The following is a 12,455-nucleotide window of genomic DNA, read 5'->3' on the forward strand; positions in this document are numbered from 1 at the left end:
CTATAGTACAAGTGCCTGCTACATTCATTGGTTAATCCACAAGTCTATTACCAGCAAGTTCCAATTAACCTATAAGGTATATAAACCTATTTCGCACTCAGTCTTGTCGTGCTTTCGAATTACCACCTCCTCCACAACCACCACCACCACCACTTCCACCCCAACCACCACCACCACCTCCAACCACCACCTCACTCCCCAACCACCACCACCTCACTCCTCAACCACCACCACCTCCAAACACCACCACCACCACCACCACCTCCAACCACCACCTCACTCCCCAACCACCACCACCTCACTCCCCAACCACCACCACCTCACTCCCCAACCACCACCACCACCTCCAACCACCACCTCACTCCCCAACCACCACCATCTCACTCCTCAACCACCACCACCTCCAAACACCACCACCACCACCACCACCTCCAACCACCACCTCACTCCTCAACCACCACCACCACCTCCAACCACCACCTCACTCCCCAACCACCACCACCTCACTCCTCAACCACCACCACCTCCAAACACCACCACCACCACCACCACCTCCAACCACCACCTCACTCCCCAACCACCAGCACCTCACTCCCCAACCACCACCACCTCCAAACACCACCATCACCACCACCACCTCCAACCACCACCTCACTCCTCAACCACCACCACCTCACTCCCCAACCACCACCACCACCTCCAACCACCACCTCACTCCCCAACCACCACCACCTCACTCCTCAACCACCACCACCTCCAAACACCACCACCACCACCACCACCTCCAACCACCACCTCACTCCCCAACCACCACCACCTCACTCCCCAACCACCACCACCTCCAAACACCACCATCACCACCACCACCTCCAACCACCACCTCACTCCCCAACCACCACCACCACCTCCAACCACCACCACCACCACCACCACCTCCAACCACCACCTCACTCCCCAACCACCACCACCTCACTCCTCAACCACCACCACCTCCAAACACCACCACCACCACCACCACCTCCAACCACCACCTCACTCCCCAACCACCACCACCTCACTCCCCAACCACCACCACCTCACTCCTCAACCACCACCACCTCCAAACACCACCACCACCACCACCACCTCCAACCACCACCTCACTCCCCAACCACCACCACCTCACTCCCCAACCACCACCACCTCACTCCCCAACCACCACCATGATGAAACAGAAGGAGAGCTCACGCACTCTACTCACTCTAAGCTGAGAGGTTTCTGAGTGATTATTGAACCTACTTGCTGTAGCTTACTGACAGATCGCTTGGTGCTCAAGACTGTTTAGTAAGATTAAAAGTTGTAGAGGAAGCTGTCCTCAGGGTGTTTTTGTATCTTGCACATATCATCTGTGCTCTCTTTGGGTATTACATATATAACTGTCAGCAATATGAGTAATGCTCAGAACTACAAGTTGTATTTATCTTACATTCCCAATACATATGAGTGAGATTTTGGACATGGACAGACCCGGTCTGAACGGTTAAAGTGTCACACCCACACTAAAAAACATTTTTTGTAGTCCAACTACATTACTTACACTGTGGGAGATTAAAATGTAGCTGATTTAAGCCAATTGATTAATAATTAAGAGTTCCCTTTGCGCTAGGTTCTTTTATTCAGGAGAGCAGCACTAAAACACCACAAACTCCATGTTTTAACACACAGTCAGGGAAAATGGACAACACTTTACATAATAATTAAATCACTAAAAAAAAGAAACCACAATTATAGCAGCTAGTCAATTAAACATGCATGCAATTTCAAGTATAAGCATCATAGTTACATGGGACTAAACAGTTCTTAATACTGCTTCCATATGTCGTTTTCTTCTAATGGTAATTGAGGTTGCATCTTTGTAAAAACAGGTTTATTTGATGTTTTATTTTTTCCTCAAATTGAGGGTGGGAAATTTGGACTGCGACTTAAATTTGAGAGTGTCGTAAATGTGAAGGAATGTGGTATTCAGATTATAAAAAACATACATGGAGATCACTGCATGTTACATATACTAACACATAAAATCCATATATGAAAAATACTATAACATTAGGCCCATTTTATAACCAATCTGCATATCATTTATATATGAACATATATACATAAAAACCAAACAAAGACAAATAAGAGGCATGTAAGTGTAACAGATATTGCTTCTAATATATGTAAAGTTATTTCCATATGGGATAACAGGCAAATGAATGAGTCTCACACTGAGTGAGAGTTGGAGGAAATCTGGTAGCTGACTTTGCCTCAGGACTCCCATCTACCCACAGGCACCATTGATTAATTGTTTATATGTTTTAAATAATATAATAAGCATGAAAGTGTTAATAAAGAATTTATAAATTACTACACACAGTTAAAACATTACTGCTGTCAAGTAGTACGACACTGATTACACTAAGGGTACAGAAAAAATAATAAATGTAGGAAGGTAGAATTAGTAATGAACTACCCAGCAGCTTCCAGTATTTTGATAGGGAATACATAGGGTCTGAAAAACTTTAATTAAACAACCAAGCCTTACTCCCATAAGGCTTCATTAAACTAGTGCTAATACAATTAAAACCATGAGACATCTTCCCTTGGTGAGGAAGCACTCTGCAATTTATTGATGCCTTATGAAATCATGCTGTGCTTGAGTTTAGACCAACTACTGTGTTTATAATATATGTTTAATAAGTTAGCCTTTCTATATACTTTACTTTGTGTGATTTTGGTTGGAAGAAAACTCCCTTTCATTTCAGTTCAAACGCTGAAATTAAACTACACTGACTTTCAGGCCTTCAAACTTGAGTAATATGTCACTTGCTAGAAACCAGTTATGCTTTTTGTTCCCATCAAAGGAAAAGAAGGTATCCCTGTCATATAAAAAAAAATCTGGAATATCATCTGGTGTGTGCATGGATCAACATATAGCTCCAGGAATCCAATAAGCACACCTCTTCAACCTTCTGAACTTTATCTTGACAGTCTGAACAGCAGACACAATTATGACATTTTTTAAGGAATCTCCTTGCGGTCACCTGCAGCAAAATTCTATAAAGCACAAAATGTTCTGCAGTTACAGAATGTATATTATAAGACTGAATTGCCTTTCAGTGACTCCCGGCAAGTATCTGACTCAAAAATGAAAACTTATAAACTGTGTATGAACGTTTCTGCATAGCATGAGATAAAATGCAGCAATTTTGAAAACAAGTGGTACTAAAACATATATTTATTGAATAGTTGTTAAATAAAAATGAAAGATAGTCAGCAGAAATATTATTTATTGTTTAAGGGGCATACCAAATTAACTTCTTATGTCTCAATAATTGGCGGGGTTTCCATTGAAAAATTTCTCATGCTATTTTGGTAGTACCTTTCAGGTAATTTGGGTTTCCATACAGTTTTATTTTAGAGAGAGAAAATAATATTAAAATGTGTGAGGGTTTATTTAAATGTTTCTCTTTGAGATCCAATTTGGGCTTGCGAGACTACTGATATCGTGCAGTTTTCTTGAACTGGGTTTGAAGGTTGTGTTGATTACCTGCAACTACAGGCTGGCTCATTTAGCCACCAAAAAAATGTAATAAACAAATGCCTGGGAAGTAAAACAAAAACCCAGACGTAGCATTACACAGATACAAACAAACAAACAAACAAAACATTCCATAAGAAAGCCCTGTTTTTCATCCTTGTATTAAGGAAAAAAATCCATAAGCTCTACAATACAGTGATGCAGTGACGGTATTCATTAGGGAAGTATGGATGTGTAGAGAAACATATTTAACCTCTCTAAGGCTAAATGTGTATAATGCTAATGGGAAAGCTCATGGGATCAGTTGTATTCTAGCTTCTAGTTTTCTCCTTCAAGATTGTATCTATGTTTTTTCACTCTCTTACCATTTGTGTTACAGTTTCTGTTTATGCTGAATATTTTTCATTTTCAGTTTTAATACCCCTGACCCCATTTCCCTAAACCCGCCATGTTGAGTTCGCTGTCATTCCATGATCACACCAGGGACTGCCGTGCTGTGCACTGAGCATGAATGTGGGCGATCCATAATTCCTTTTTGACGTCTGACGTCTGACGTTTATTAGCCACTTAGGGACAAAAACCATTGTGGCAAATCAGCTGCAGGGCAAAAGTTCACTCATCTTGTCTGCAAACAGACAAGGCTTTTATAGAAGTGAAGCCTTCCCACCTTATTAAGTACTGCTACGGCACTTTTGACACAACCATGTAACAGCTCATAGTGTGGGTTTCCAAGTTGGCACCTCTAAATCTGCAGTAGCATTTGCTAGGAGTTTCATACTTTGGAGGTCACTAAATCCATTTCCAATATAAAAAAGTCATTGCCTTGCTCAAGGAAAAGAGTGAGTCACATATTACAAATAAGGGTCAGAATATTGGCCTACCCTTGTGTAAATATACTTACTCTCTCTGCACTGCATACTGCAAATAATGAAACAACATGATTGACTTTTGCATCATTCACAATCAAGTATTCAACACCTGATGTTCATGCATTATTCAGATATTGTGAACAAGGTTTTAGGTGTGTTAAATGTATATATGTGGTGTCTACTTTCCATGATCTGTGTACAGCTGCAAATTGAGAAAGTATCACGTCACCTCATTTTCAGTAGAATCTGTTGAAATTTCACCTATAAATTCCAAATTCATTCTGAACAAAAAGGTGTTTGTTTCAGCCTAATGAATAGTATGTTTCTCTGCTATATTGAGAAGGGAATGTTAAACATACTTTTATCAATATTTTCTGTTATTCAAAAATGTAAATTAAAAACTTCTATATGTCTGTATAGTCCAGCCGGAATGCAACATCTTTGGGTTGAATTGTGCACTTTTTTAATGAAACTTGGTACAGTTCCTCATTAGGAATCCCTGAATGATTTAGGATATGGAGGCACTCCTGAAATTTTTTTTTGCAGTTATAGGGTTTTTTAGGTAGACCTCAGATGCGATTTTCTGCCATTTCAGACATATTCCTGATTACAACTACACCACATGCCATAATTAAAACCATTATATTTCTTACCCCAATAGTAGAAAATGTTTCATGCCAAAAATATGGCAAAATAACATGTATTCAAATACTTGCCTGAGAGGGACTTGCTGAATCTAAATGTTAGTTAGTGTGGGTACATGCCAATTATTTATTTTGTTGTTTTTAAACACTAGCAATTTAACAACAAAACTATTTGCCTCTTAACTTGCTTAAAATTAAGCACTTTGCTTAAATCCATGCTGGTTTTTTTTATGAATGTGATCCAGGATCGTTCATAATCCATACATGATACAGATAAGGGTGTCTGCTAATAATTAAATAATAATAGATTACTTCAATACTATTGGCTGTAAAATAGATACATTGGTTCCTAATTATTTTGGTTTGGTCTTGTTCATCTACCTGGATTATTTTCAGAAATGTTAGCAAAAAAACTGTTGCTTTGCACATTACCATGGGTAGTAGATATGTCAATTAAAAAAAAAAATAAGCCCAGTGCACTTTATTCCTTTCAGAAAAAAAGGGTCACATTTTACACTTGCTTTGTAAAGAACTCTCTCTCCAGTTTCTGGGTGTGAGTTGGTCTCATAACCTGGAGATCCTGGTTCAGTCCTCAGCCTCTACTTCTGTATTGTGTTAAGAGTTTGGATGCACATTTCCGGTAGTTCTTTACAATGACGTCCAGAAGGTAAAGACCCCAACCCTTGTTGGTTATTTCATTTGCCATGGCACCATCTGCATGGGTGATGAAATGTTAAAACATAGGCTTGTAGGGTTGTTTTAGTGATGAGAGACTTCAGTTCTGTATTTGTCACAGTTGTTTTCTGAATAAAATGCTTTCCTTAACACAATTGTCTTTGTCTGAGTTGTCACCAGATGTCTAACTAGTGTCCCAAGAGCAGACAAAAATGTTTGTTTGTTTTGTGAATATTTTTAATTGTGTATTGTTATTGTGTACACTCATGGCTGCCAACCTTTGTTGGTAGGTAGGTTGTAAAATTAACTCTATGTAGCTTATACAAAGCAATTTTAAATGCAATATATATAACAGAGGAATTCTGAATCAGCAAAAATGTCCTGTAAAAGCTTAAGTGTTTTGTTCTGTTTTATTCTTTTGTTTTCTTGTATTTAATGTTTTATTACTATTATTATTTGTTTATTTAGCAGACGCCTTTATCCAAGGCGACTTACAGAGACTAGGGTGTGTGAACTATGCATCAGCTGCAGTCACTTACAACAGCATCTCACCAAAAAGACGGAGCACAAGGAGGTATAGTGACTTGCTCAAGGTCACACAGTGAGTCAGTGATTGAGCCAGGATTTGAACAAGGGGACCTCCTGGTTACAAGCCTTTCTCTTTAACCACCAGACCACACAGCCTCCTGTATTTAAAAGTTTTTCTTCTTTGTTAAGCGCCTTGAGATGGCTTGACATAAAAGGCACTCTATAAATACATTTTGATTTGATTTGTAGCTGAAAATTTTAAAGCAGTGTCTGTCTGCTCAGATAAGGGAGTCTGGCTGTTTTGGCACAATTACAGAACATTGGTCTCTGAACCCAGAGATCAAGCTCAATCCTCAGTCAATACCCATCTATAGTGTTAAGAATGCTGACATACTTTCTCAGCAGTTCAGTACAGTTGCATCAAGTTGTTAAATACCATTCCTTCATGTATATTATACAGTATATTACAGTTATCGAGCATGATGCACGTTTGCTAGATCTGCATATTTATTCGCTTGTGTTAAACATTTTTTCTTTAAAGCCACATCATCTCCTGGGAAGGACATATTGGTTGTGTTTGGTGGGGATAGACAGTGTGTGCATACAGCAAGATTGTGTATGTGTGCTCAAGCTTTGTTAAAGTGAGGGGAGAATTGAATGAATCACCTGAATCATCTGAACCTAGAACCGTTTCAGGTCCAGCCACTCTTCAGCAATTCTTACAGTTGCATCCTTTTTGTGACAGACATTTGAATCAGTATTTTCAAACCATTATTATGAGATATGTTAAGCAATGTAATAAAAGCCTTGCAACACAAGCCATCAACAAAGACCAGGCTAGATTTTATATCTTATATCTTAAGAAAACTAAGATGCAAGATTTGATTGTTAATTATTATTATTATTATTTATTTCTTAGCAGACGCCCTTATCCAGGGCGATTTACAATCGTAAGCAAATACATTTCAAGTATCACAGTACAAGTAATAATACAATTAAGAGCAAGTTAAATACAATGACTTTGGTTCAAGCAAGTACAAGTGTGACAAAATACAATTCAATAATACAGCAGATAACAGTGATAGTTACATCAGGATATGATTAAATACAAAATACTACAGATTAAACACTTGGCAGATTACAGTACTCTGAAGTACAGGATTAAATGCAGTAAAATAGGGGGCAGATAAGAGCAAGTAAAGCGCATTTAAGGAAGGGTGATAAGTGTCCCAGGGGAAAAACAGAGGAGTTCTACAGGTGCTGTTTGAAGAGGTGAGTCTTAAGGAGGCGCCGGAATGTAGTCAGGGACTGGGCAGTCCTGACATCTGTGGGAAGGTCATTCCACCACTGTGGAGCGAGGGTGGAGATGGAGCGGGCTCTGGAGGCAGGGGAGCGTAGAGGAGGTAGAGCCTGTCTTCTAGTGCAGGCGGAGCGGAGAGGTCGAGTAGGGGTGTAGGGAGAGATGAGGGTCTGGAGGTAGCTGGGTGCAGTCTGGTCAAGGCATCTGTAGGCTAGTACAAGAGTCTTGAACTGGATGCGAGCGGTGATCGGGAGCCGGTGGAGTGAGCGGAGTAGTGGAGTTGCGTGGGAGAAGCGAGGCAGAGAGAACACCAGGCGGGCAGCGGAGTTCTGGATGAGCTGGAGCGGACGGGTGGTGAACACAGGGAGGCCAGCCAGGAGGGAGTTGCAGTAGTCTAGGCGGGAGAGTACCAAGGCCTGGACCAGGAGCTGGGTGGCGTAGTTGGTGAGGAAGGGTGTGTTGGGAATAAGAGAGGCAGGAGTCCAGGGTGACTCCGAGGTTCTTAGCGGAGGAAGAGGGAGAGAGTGTGGTAATTAAATAACATTGATAAGAAGAATCCAATCTTTTTTTAGAGTCTGTTTTGTATGCATGACACTGAATGTGCATAGTTGTTCAAGAAACCAATAACAGGAACGGTGATAACATATTGATATGCAAAGGTTTTACTGAGATGTTTATTAGATTTTTAGGACACCATTTACAGGTTTAAATACCTGTGATTTCCATAATATACCACACAATTCATTCAGTTGACTACGTTGATTATGTATTTCTGTACTATGTAGTAGATAGCAAATGCATATGTCATCTGTATTAAGTGTTTATACATATTTCATAAGCCACAGAGTCAAATATGGCATGATTTAATATCGTAATTGTTATTTTTTTTGGCTTCCCCCAAGATTGTCTTAAATTATGCAGTATATAAAAACTGCCACCTGGTGCATTCCATGTTATATAAAACCAATTCATCATAATTATTCATTATATTAAGAACAGCGTTTCCACATGGCTTATAGTTTATCAGTGTCAATTATACTCCATTATAGGCATAATATGGTGTCCTAATGTAAACAGAGTTTGAATCTCACAGTGGCATTGATCAAAATTCACATCAAGAAACACTTCAATTATGCATGATAAATCCATAAACAGTTGTTTCAGCTTCATGTACACCAACAGAGTTAATTGCCGGCTTCTGCAAGATTACATGCTCTCAGTTTGTAACAGGACAAAACACAACTGATAATTGTAAACAAACCCAAATCTGGCAAATAAAACAGGTTCTAGTCGGATAGTTACCAGCTGTATTATTAACTCATCATGCCACCAGAAAACTGGGAGACATTAATGCTCCAGTTGTTCTGCAGTGCAGCATGTAAAATGACAAAATATAAGGAAGCGAAGGCAGACTTCTACATGATTATTACCCATGCTGTATTTCTATTACTTGAAATACAGCATTTAAGATTAAATGTTGCTGCTGCCTCCTGGTACCTAATCCCTTCCTAGGCTGTGTACTGCTTCCTGTTCCCAGTCCCCTTGGTTCCCATTGCGAAACATGTGGGGATTCCAGGCAATTGTAACCCTACAGTGTTGATACTGCTGTGCTTCTAGGATTGAGTAGCCTAATTTAGTGTAATTTAGTTCTAGCAGACTTTATTTCAAGCAACATAGTTTTGTGACCAATCACTACTTTATTAAGTTACAAAAATAAATGTGGCACCTGGCACAAGTCTATAGAAAAAAAGGTCCCCTAGCCAGGTGTGATTTATGTGGGTCTTTAGAGGAAAAATGTCTCCTCTAATCAATATGCTCATTACCTTTTCAATGCCTATAAAGAGATCATAATTTTATAGTGTCGATGTGCCTCGAAATAACTAACATTGCACTAATACAGGTTGTAACAGTGTGTATGGAACTAAGAATAAGGTTCGACGTACATTACTGGGTTATGGTTTTATTAGTTCATTTAAATGATTTAGAACATGGTTGAAACTGAACAGGAAGGGTCAACATAGTAGGTTTAAAACTGAGATTACAGTGATGGAGATTTTTGATGGTTCTGCTTTAGAAAAGAAAGATGTCAGTACTATAACTTTAGAAATAACCCTTTTGTTTTTGTCAGTACACTACAAATCAAGAGTTTAACCATTAAATGTAAGTCCCATGCAACATATTATAAACATTTTAGTATTTATACACATAGTAATATTTATTTCGGTAATACAGATCAAAACTATTAAAATAAACACAAAACGTGTTTATAATATATATTTTTAACAGTGTACAATATTATTTGTACACTAGTATTTAACTTTTGTGTAGACAAGGTGAGTCCAGTGGACCCTTTGCAGCGTTTATGAATTTATGGATTAAGTAATTCTTAAAAAAATATCTGTTTTCCATGTAACTTTGAAAATTAACACCAGTGTGATTAATTTCAAGTGTCAGGTGTGGCAAATTGACACTGAAAAACAGGTTTGAGTCAGAAAGAACGTCTGCAGTCAAATCAAGTAGTCGTAGTAGTAATATTAGTATTAATTGTATCATTATTATCTTTGACATAATACACACTTATGATTTGGCTATATAAATATATATTAATAGTATGTACTTAAAAATGTAAATTGAAAGGAATCAATAAGATTTCCAAAACTTTATCAAAATACATGTTATGCATTCACTGAAAGAGCTGATAAGCTAGGATGCCAAGAAAAACACTTCTGCAGGCCATGACATTTCTGTAATACAGTCGGCGTCAGTTTATCAGGACGCCTCAGGAGATGTAAAAAATATCCTGAATAAGCGACTGTCCCTATTAAACGACATGCACAAGAGAGGAGAAGTATTTTGTACTGTTTTTTTTATTTATAAATGAAAAGAAAAATAATGAAATCACATTATGAATAAACGTTAAATGCATCATTTGAAATAGAAGTAAATTCTTTTGGTTTTTATTCCTAAACAAAATTATTTGACTGTTACTTACTCTGTGCCCAAGCCTGTTGAATGTACTGTAAAGGAAAGGATCACCTACAAAAAAGATTTAAAATTTTAAAAAAATCATGCAATAATGTCATTTATAATGGGGCAGATAATTGTTACATTTCCCCAAGAAACATTTGTAATCATTTTCTAATTGGAGTCATAAAACATGAGTCAGTTCTGTTTTGGGTTTAGCAGCAGCCCAAGAAATTAAAACTCAAAAGCCATGATGACAGGTGAGGCAAAAAACACTGGTTTACGCAATCAAGTAATCACTTGATCACTGTACTGTACTGTGCTATGCAAACCTGTCTTACTCTGAAAAGCAATCTCTGTTCATCATTTAAAAATACTGTATCCCAATTAAAGGAAGTGACGTCCCAATTAAACAACATAAATAGCACTGGGAGGAAACATTTCCCAGAGTTGGAACCGTTTCCCAGAGTTGGAACCGTCTCCCAGAGTTATGTCCCATTTAAGCAGAAATCACAATTATTAATGTCCCAATCAGTAGCATTGTAAAATCTTACATTTATTGTAAACATCCTTTTTAAAATCAATACTCACTTAATTCATTGTGCAGTTCTTGTAATTTGTGACATCATAGCTAGTCCCTAAATACCCACTGGCCCAGCACAGCACAATTATTTTTCAGCAATTTTTCATAGCGTTACCTATATTTTCATTGTAGAAATAGCCATTGAGCAGCTTTTTTCATTTTGGTGATTTTTTATTTAAACAATGGTTTCATAATAATGTATAAATGTAATAATTAAATCCAATCCCTAACTGAATTTCTGTCCAGGTCAGCACGTTATTTTTCACTGCACTGACAGGCTTCTGTTTATGCACCTTTATTATGAGGCTCTCAGCCCGCAATACAATACACATTTCCTCCACTGGTAAAGGAATACGAGATGCTCAAGAGGTCTTAACAACTCTCATTTCACAGATTTAAACAGTTCAGAACGCAGCGAGCACACAGAAATGGGGTCTATCTTACAAGTTACAGATGAAAAAAGGCTCTTTGAAGCTTCGTTCCAAGTGACTGATTTTATTTTGTCTGGTTCCAGTACTGCATTTGCAATAAAGATACGTTCATATTTACTGTTTACCAAAGCAACGTGCAAACTCTAGACAAAAAATAAAATATAAATCAGAAGCTTCTGACTTTACATATCAGTACCGGATTGCTGTCAACAGGATTCCATATAGTTGTGCTTTCCCTGTGCAAATAGATCATGCATTAATACAACATGCTTAATACCGAGTTGTTTAATTACTACAAAAGGTAAATGTTTCCAAAATAGCCATTTTATGATTTGTGTCCTTTCTTATATTTACAGTGCACTAAAAATACAACTCAGCTGGAGCGGTTTTACTTGGTCTGCTTATTTATACTGGCAAGAGGTGGTGTGGCAGAGCCGGTGTAAATACTTCTGGAAATGTAAGTTTGGCAGGGATGGGGTTAAATCTATCCCTGCCAACAGTCACAGGTGTGGCCATTCCCCTATTAGATAACTGAATGATAATTGGGGAATGGATTCATGTATATAAAGGAAGTAAAATCCTTTGTTTGGTGGAAGGGGTTTGGGAGAACTGGTCAGTGGTGGTGGTGGTGGTGGTGGTGGTCGGTGGTCGGTGGTGATGGTGGGGATGATGGTGGTGGTGGTGGTGATGTGATGGTGATGGTGATGGTGGTGGTGGTGGTGGTGGTTTTATTTGAACCTTTTATTTTGACCCCTGTGCCTATTTTATTTGTTTCTGTTCATTTCTGTTCTTTGTTTTGTGTTGCAGCTGCAATGAAAGCACGGTTGTGTACGTTTAATAACACAAAACAAAGAACAGGAACAAATAAAACAGGCACAGTGGCCAAAATAAAAGGCTCA

This window comes from Acipenser ruthenus, chromosome 8 (genome assembly GCF_902713425.1).
Source record: "Acipenser ruthenus chromosome 8, fAciRut3.2 maternal haplotype, whole genome shotgun sequence".
NCBI classification, from domain to species: domain Eukaryota; kingdom Metazoa; phylum Chordata; class Actinopteri; order Acipenseriformes; family Acipenseridae; genus Acipenser; species Acipenser ruthenus.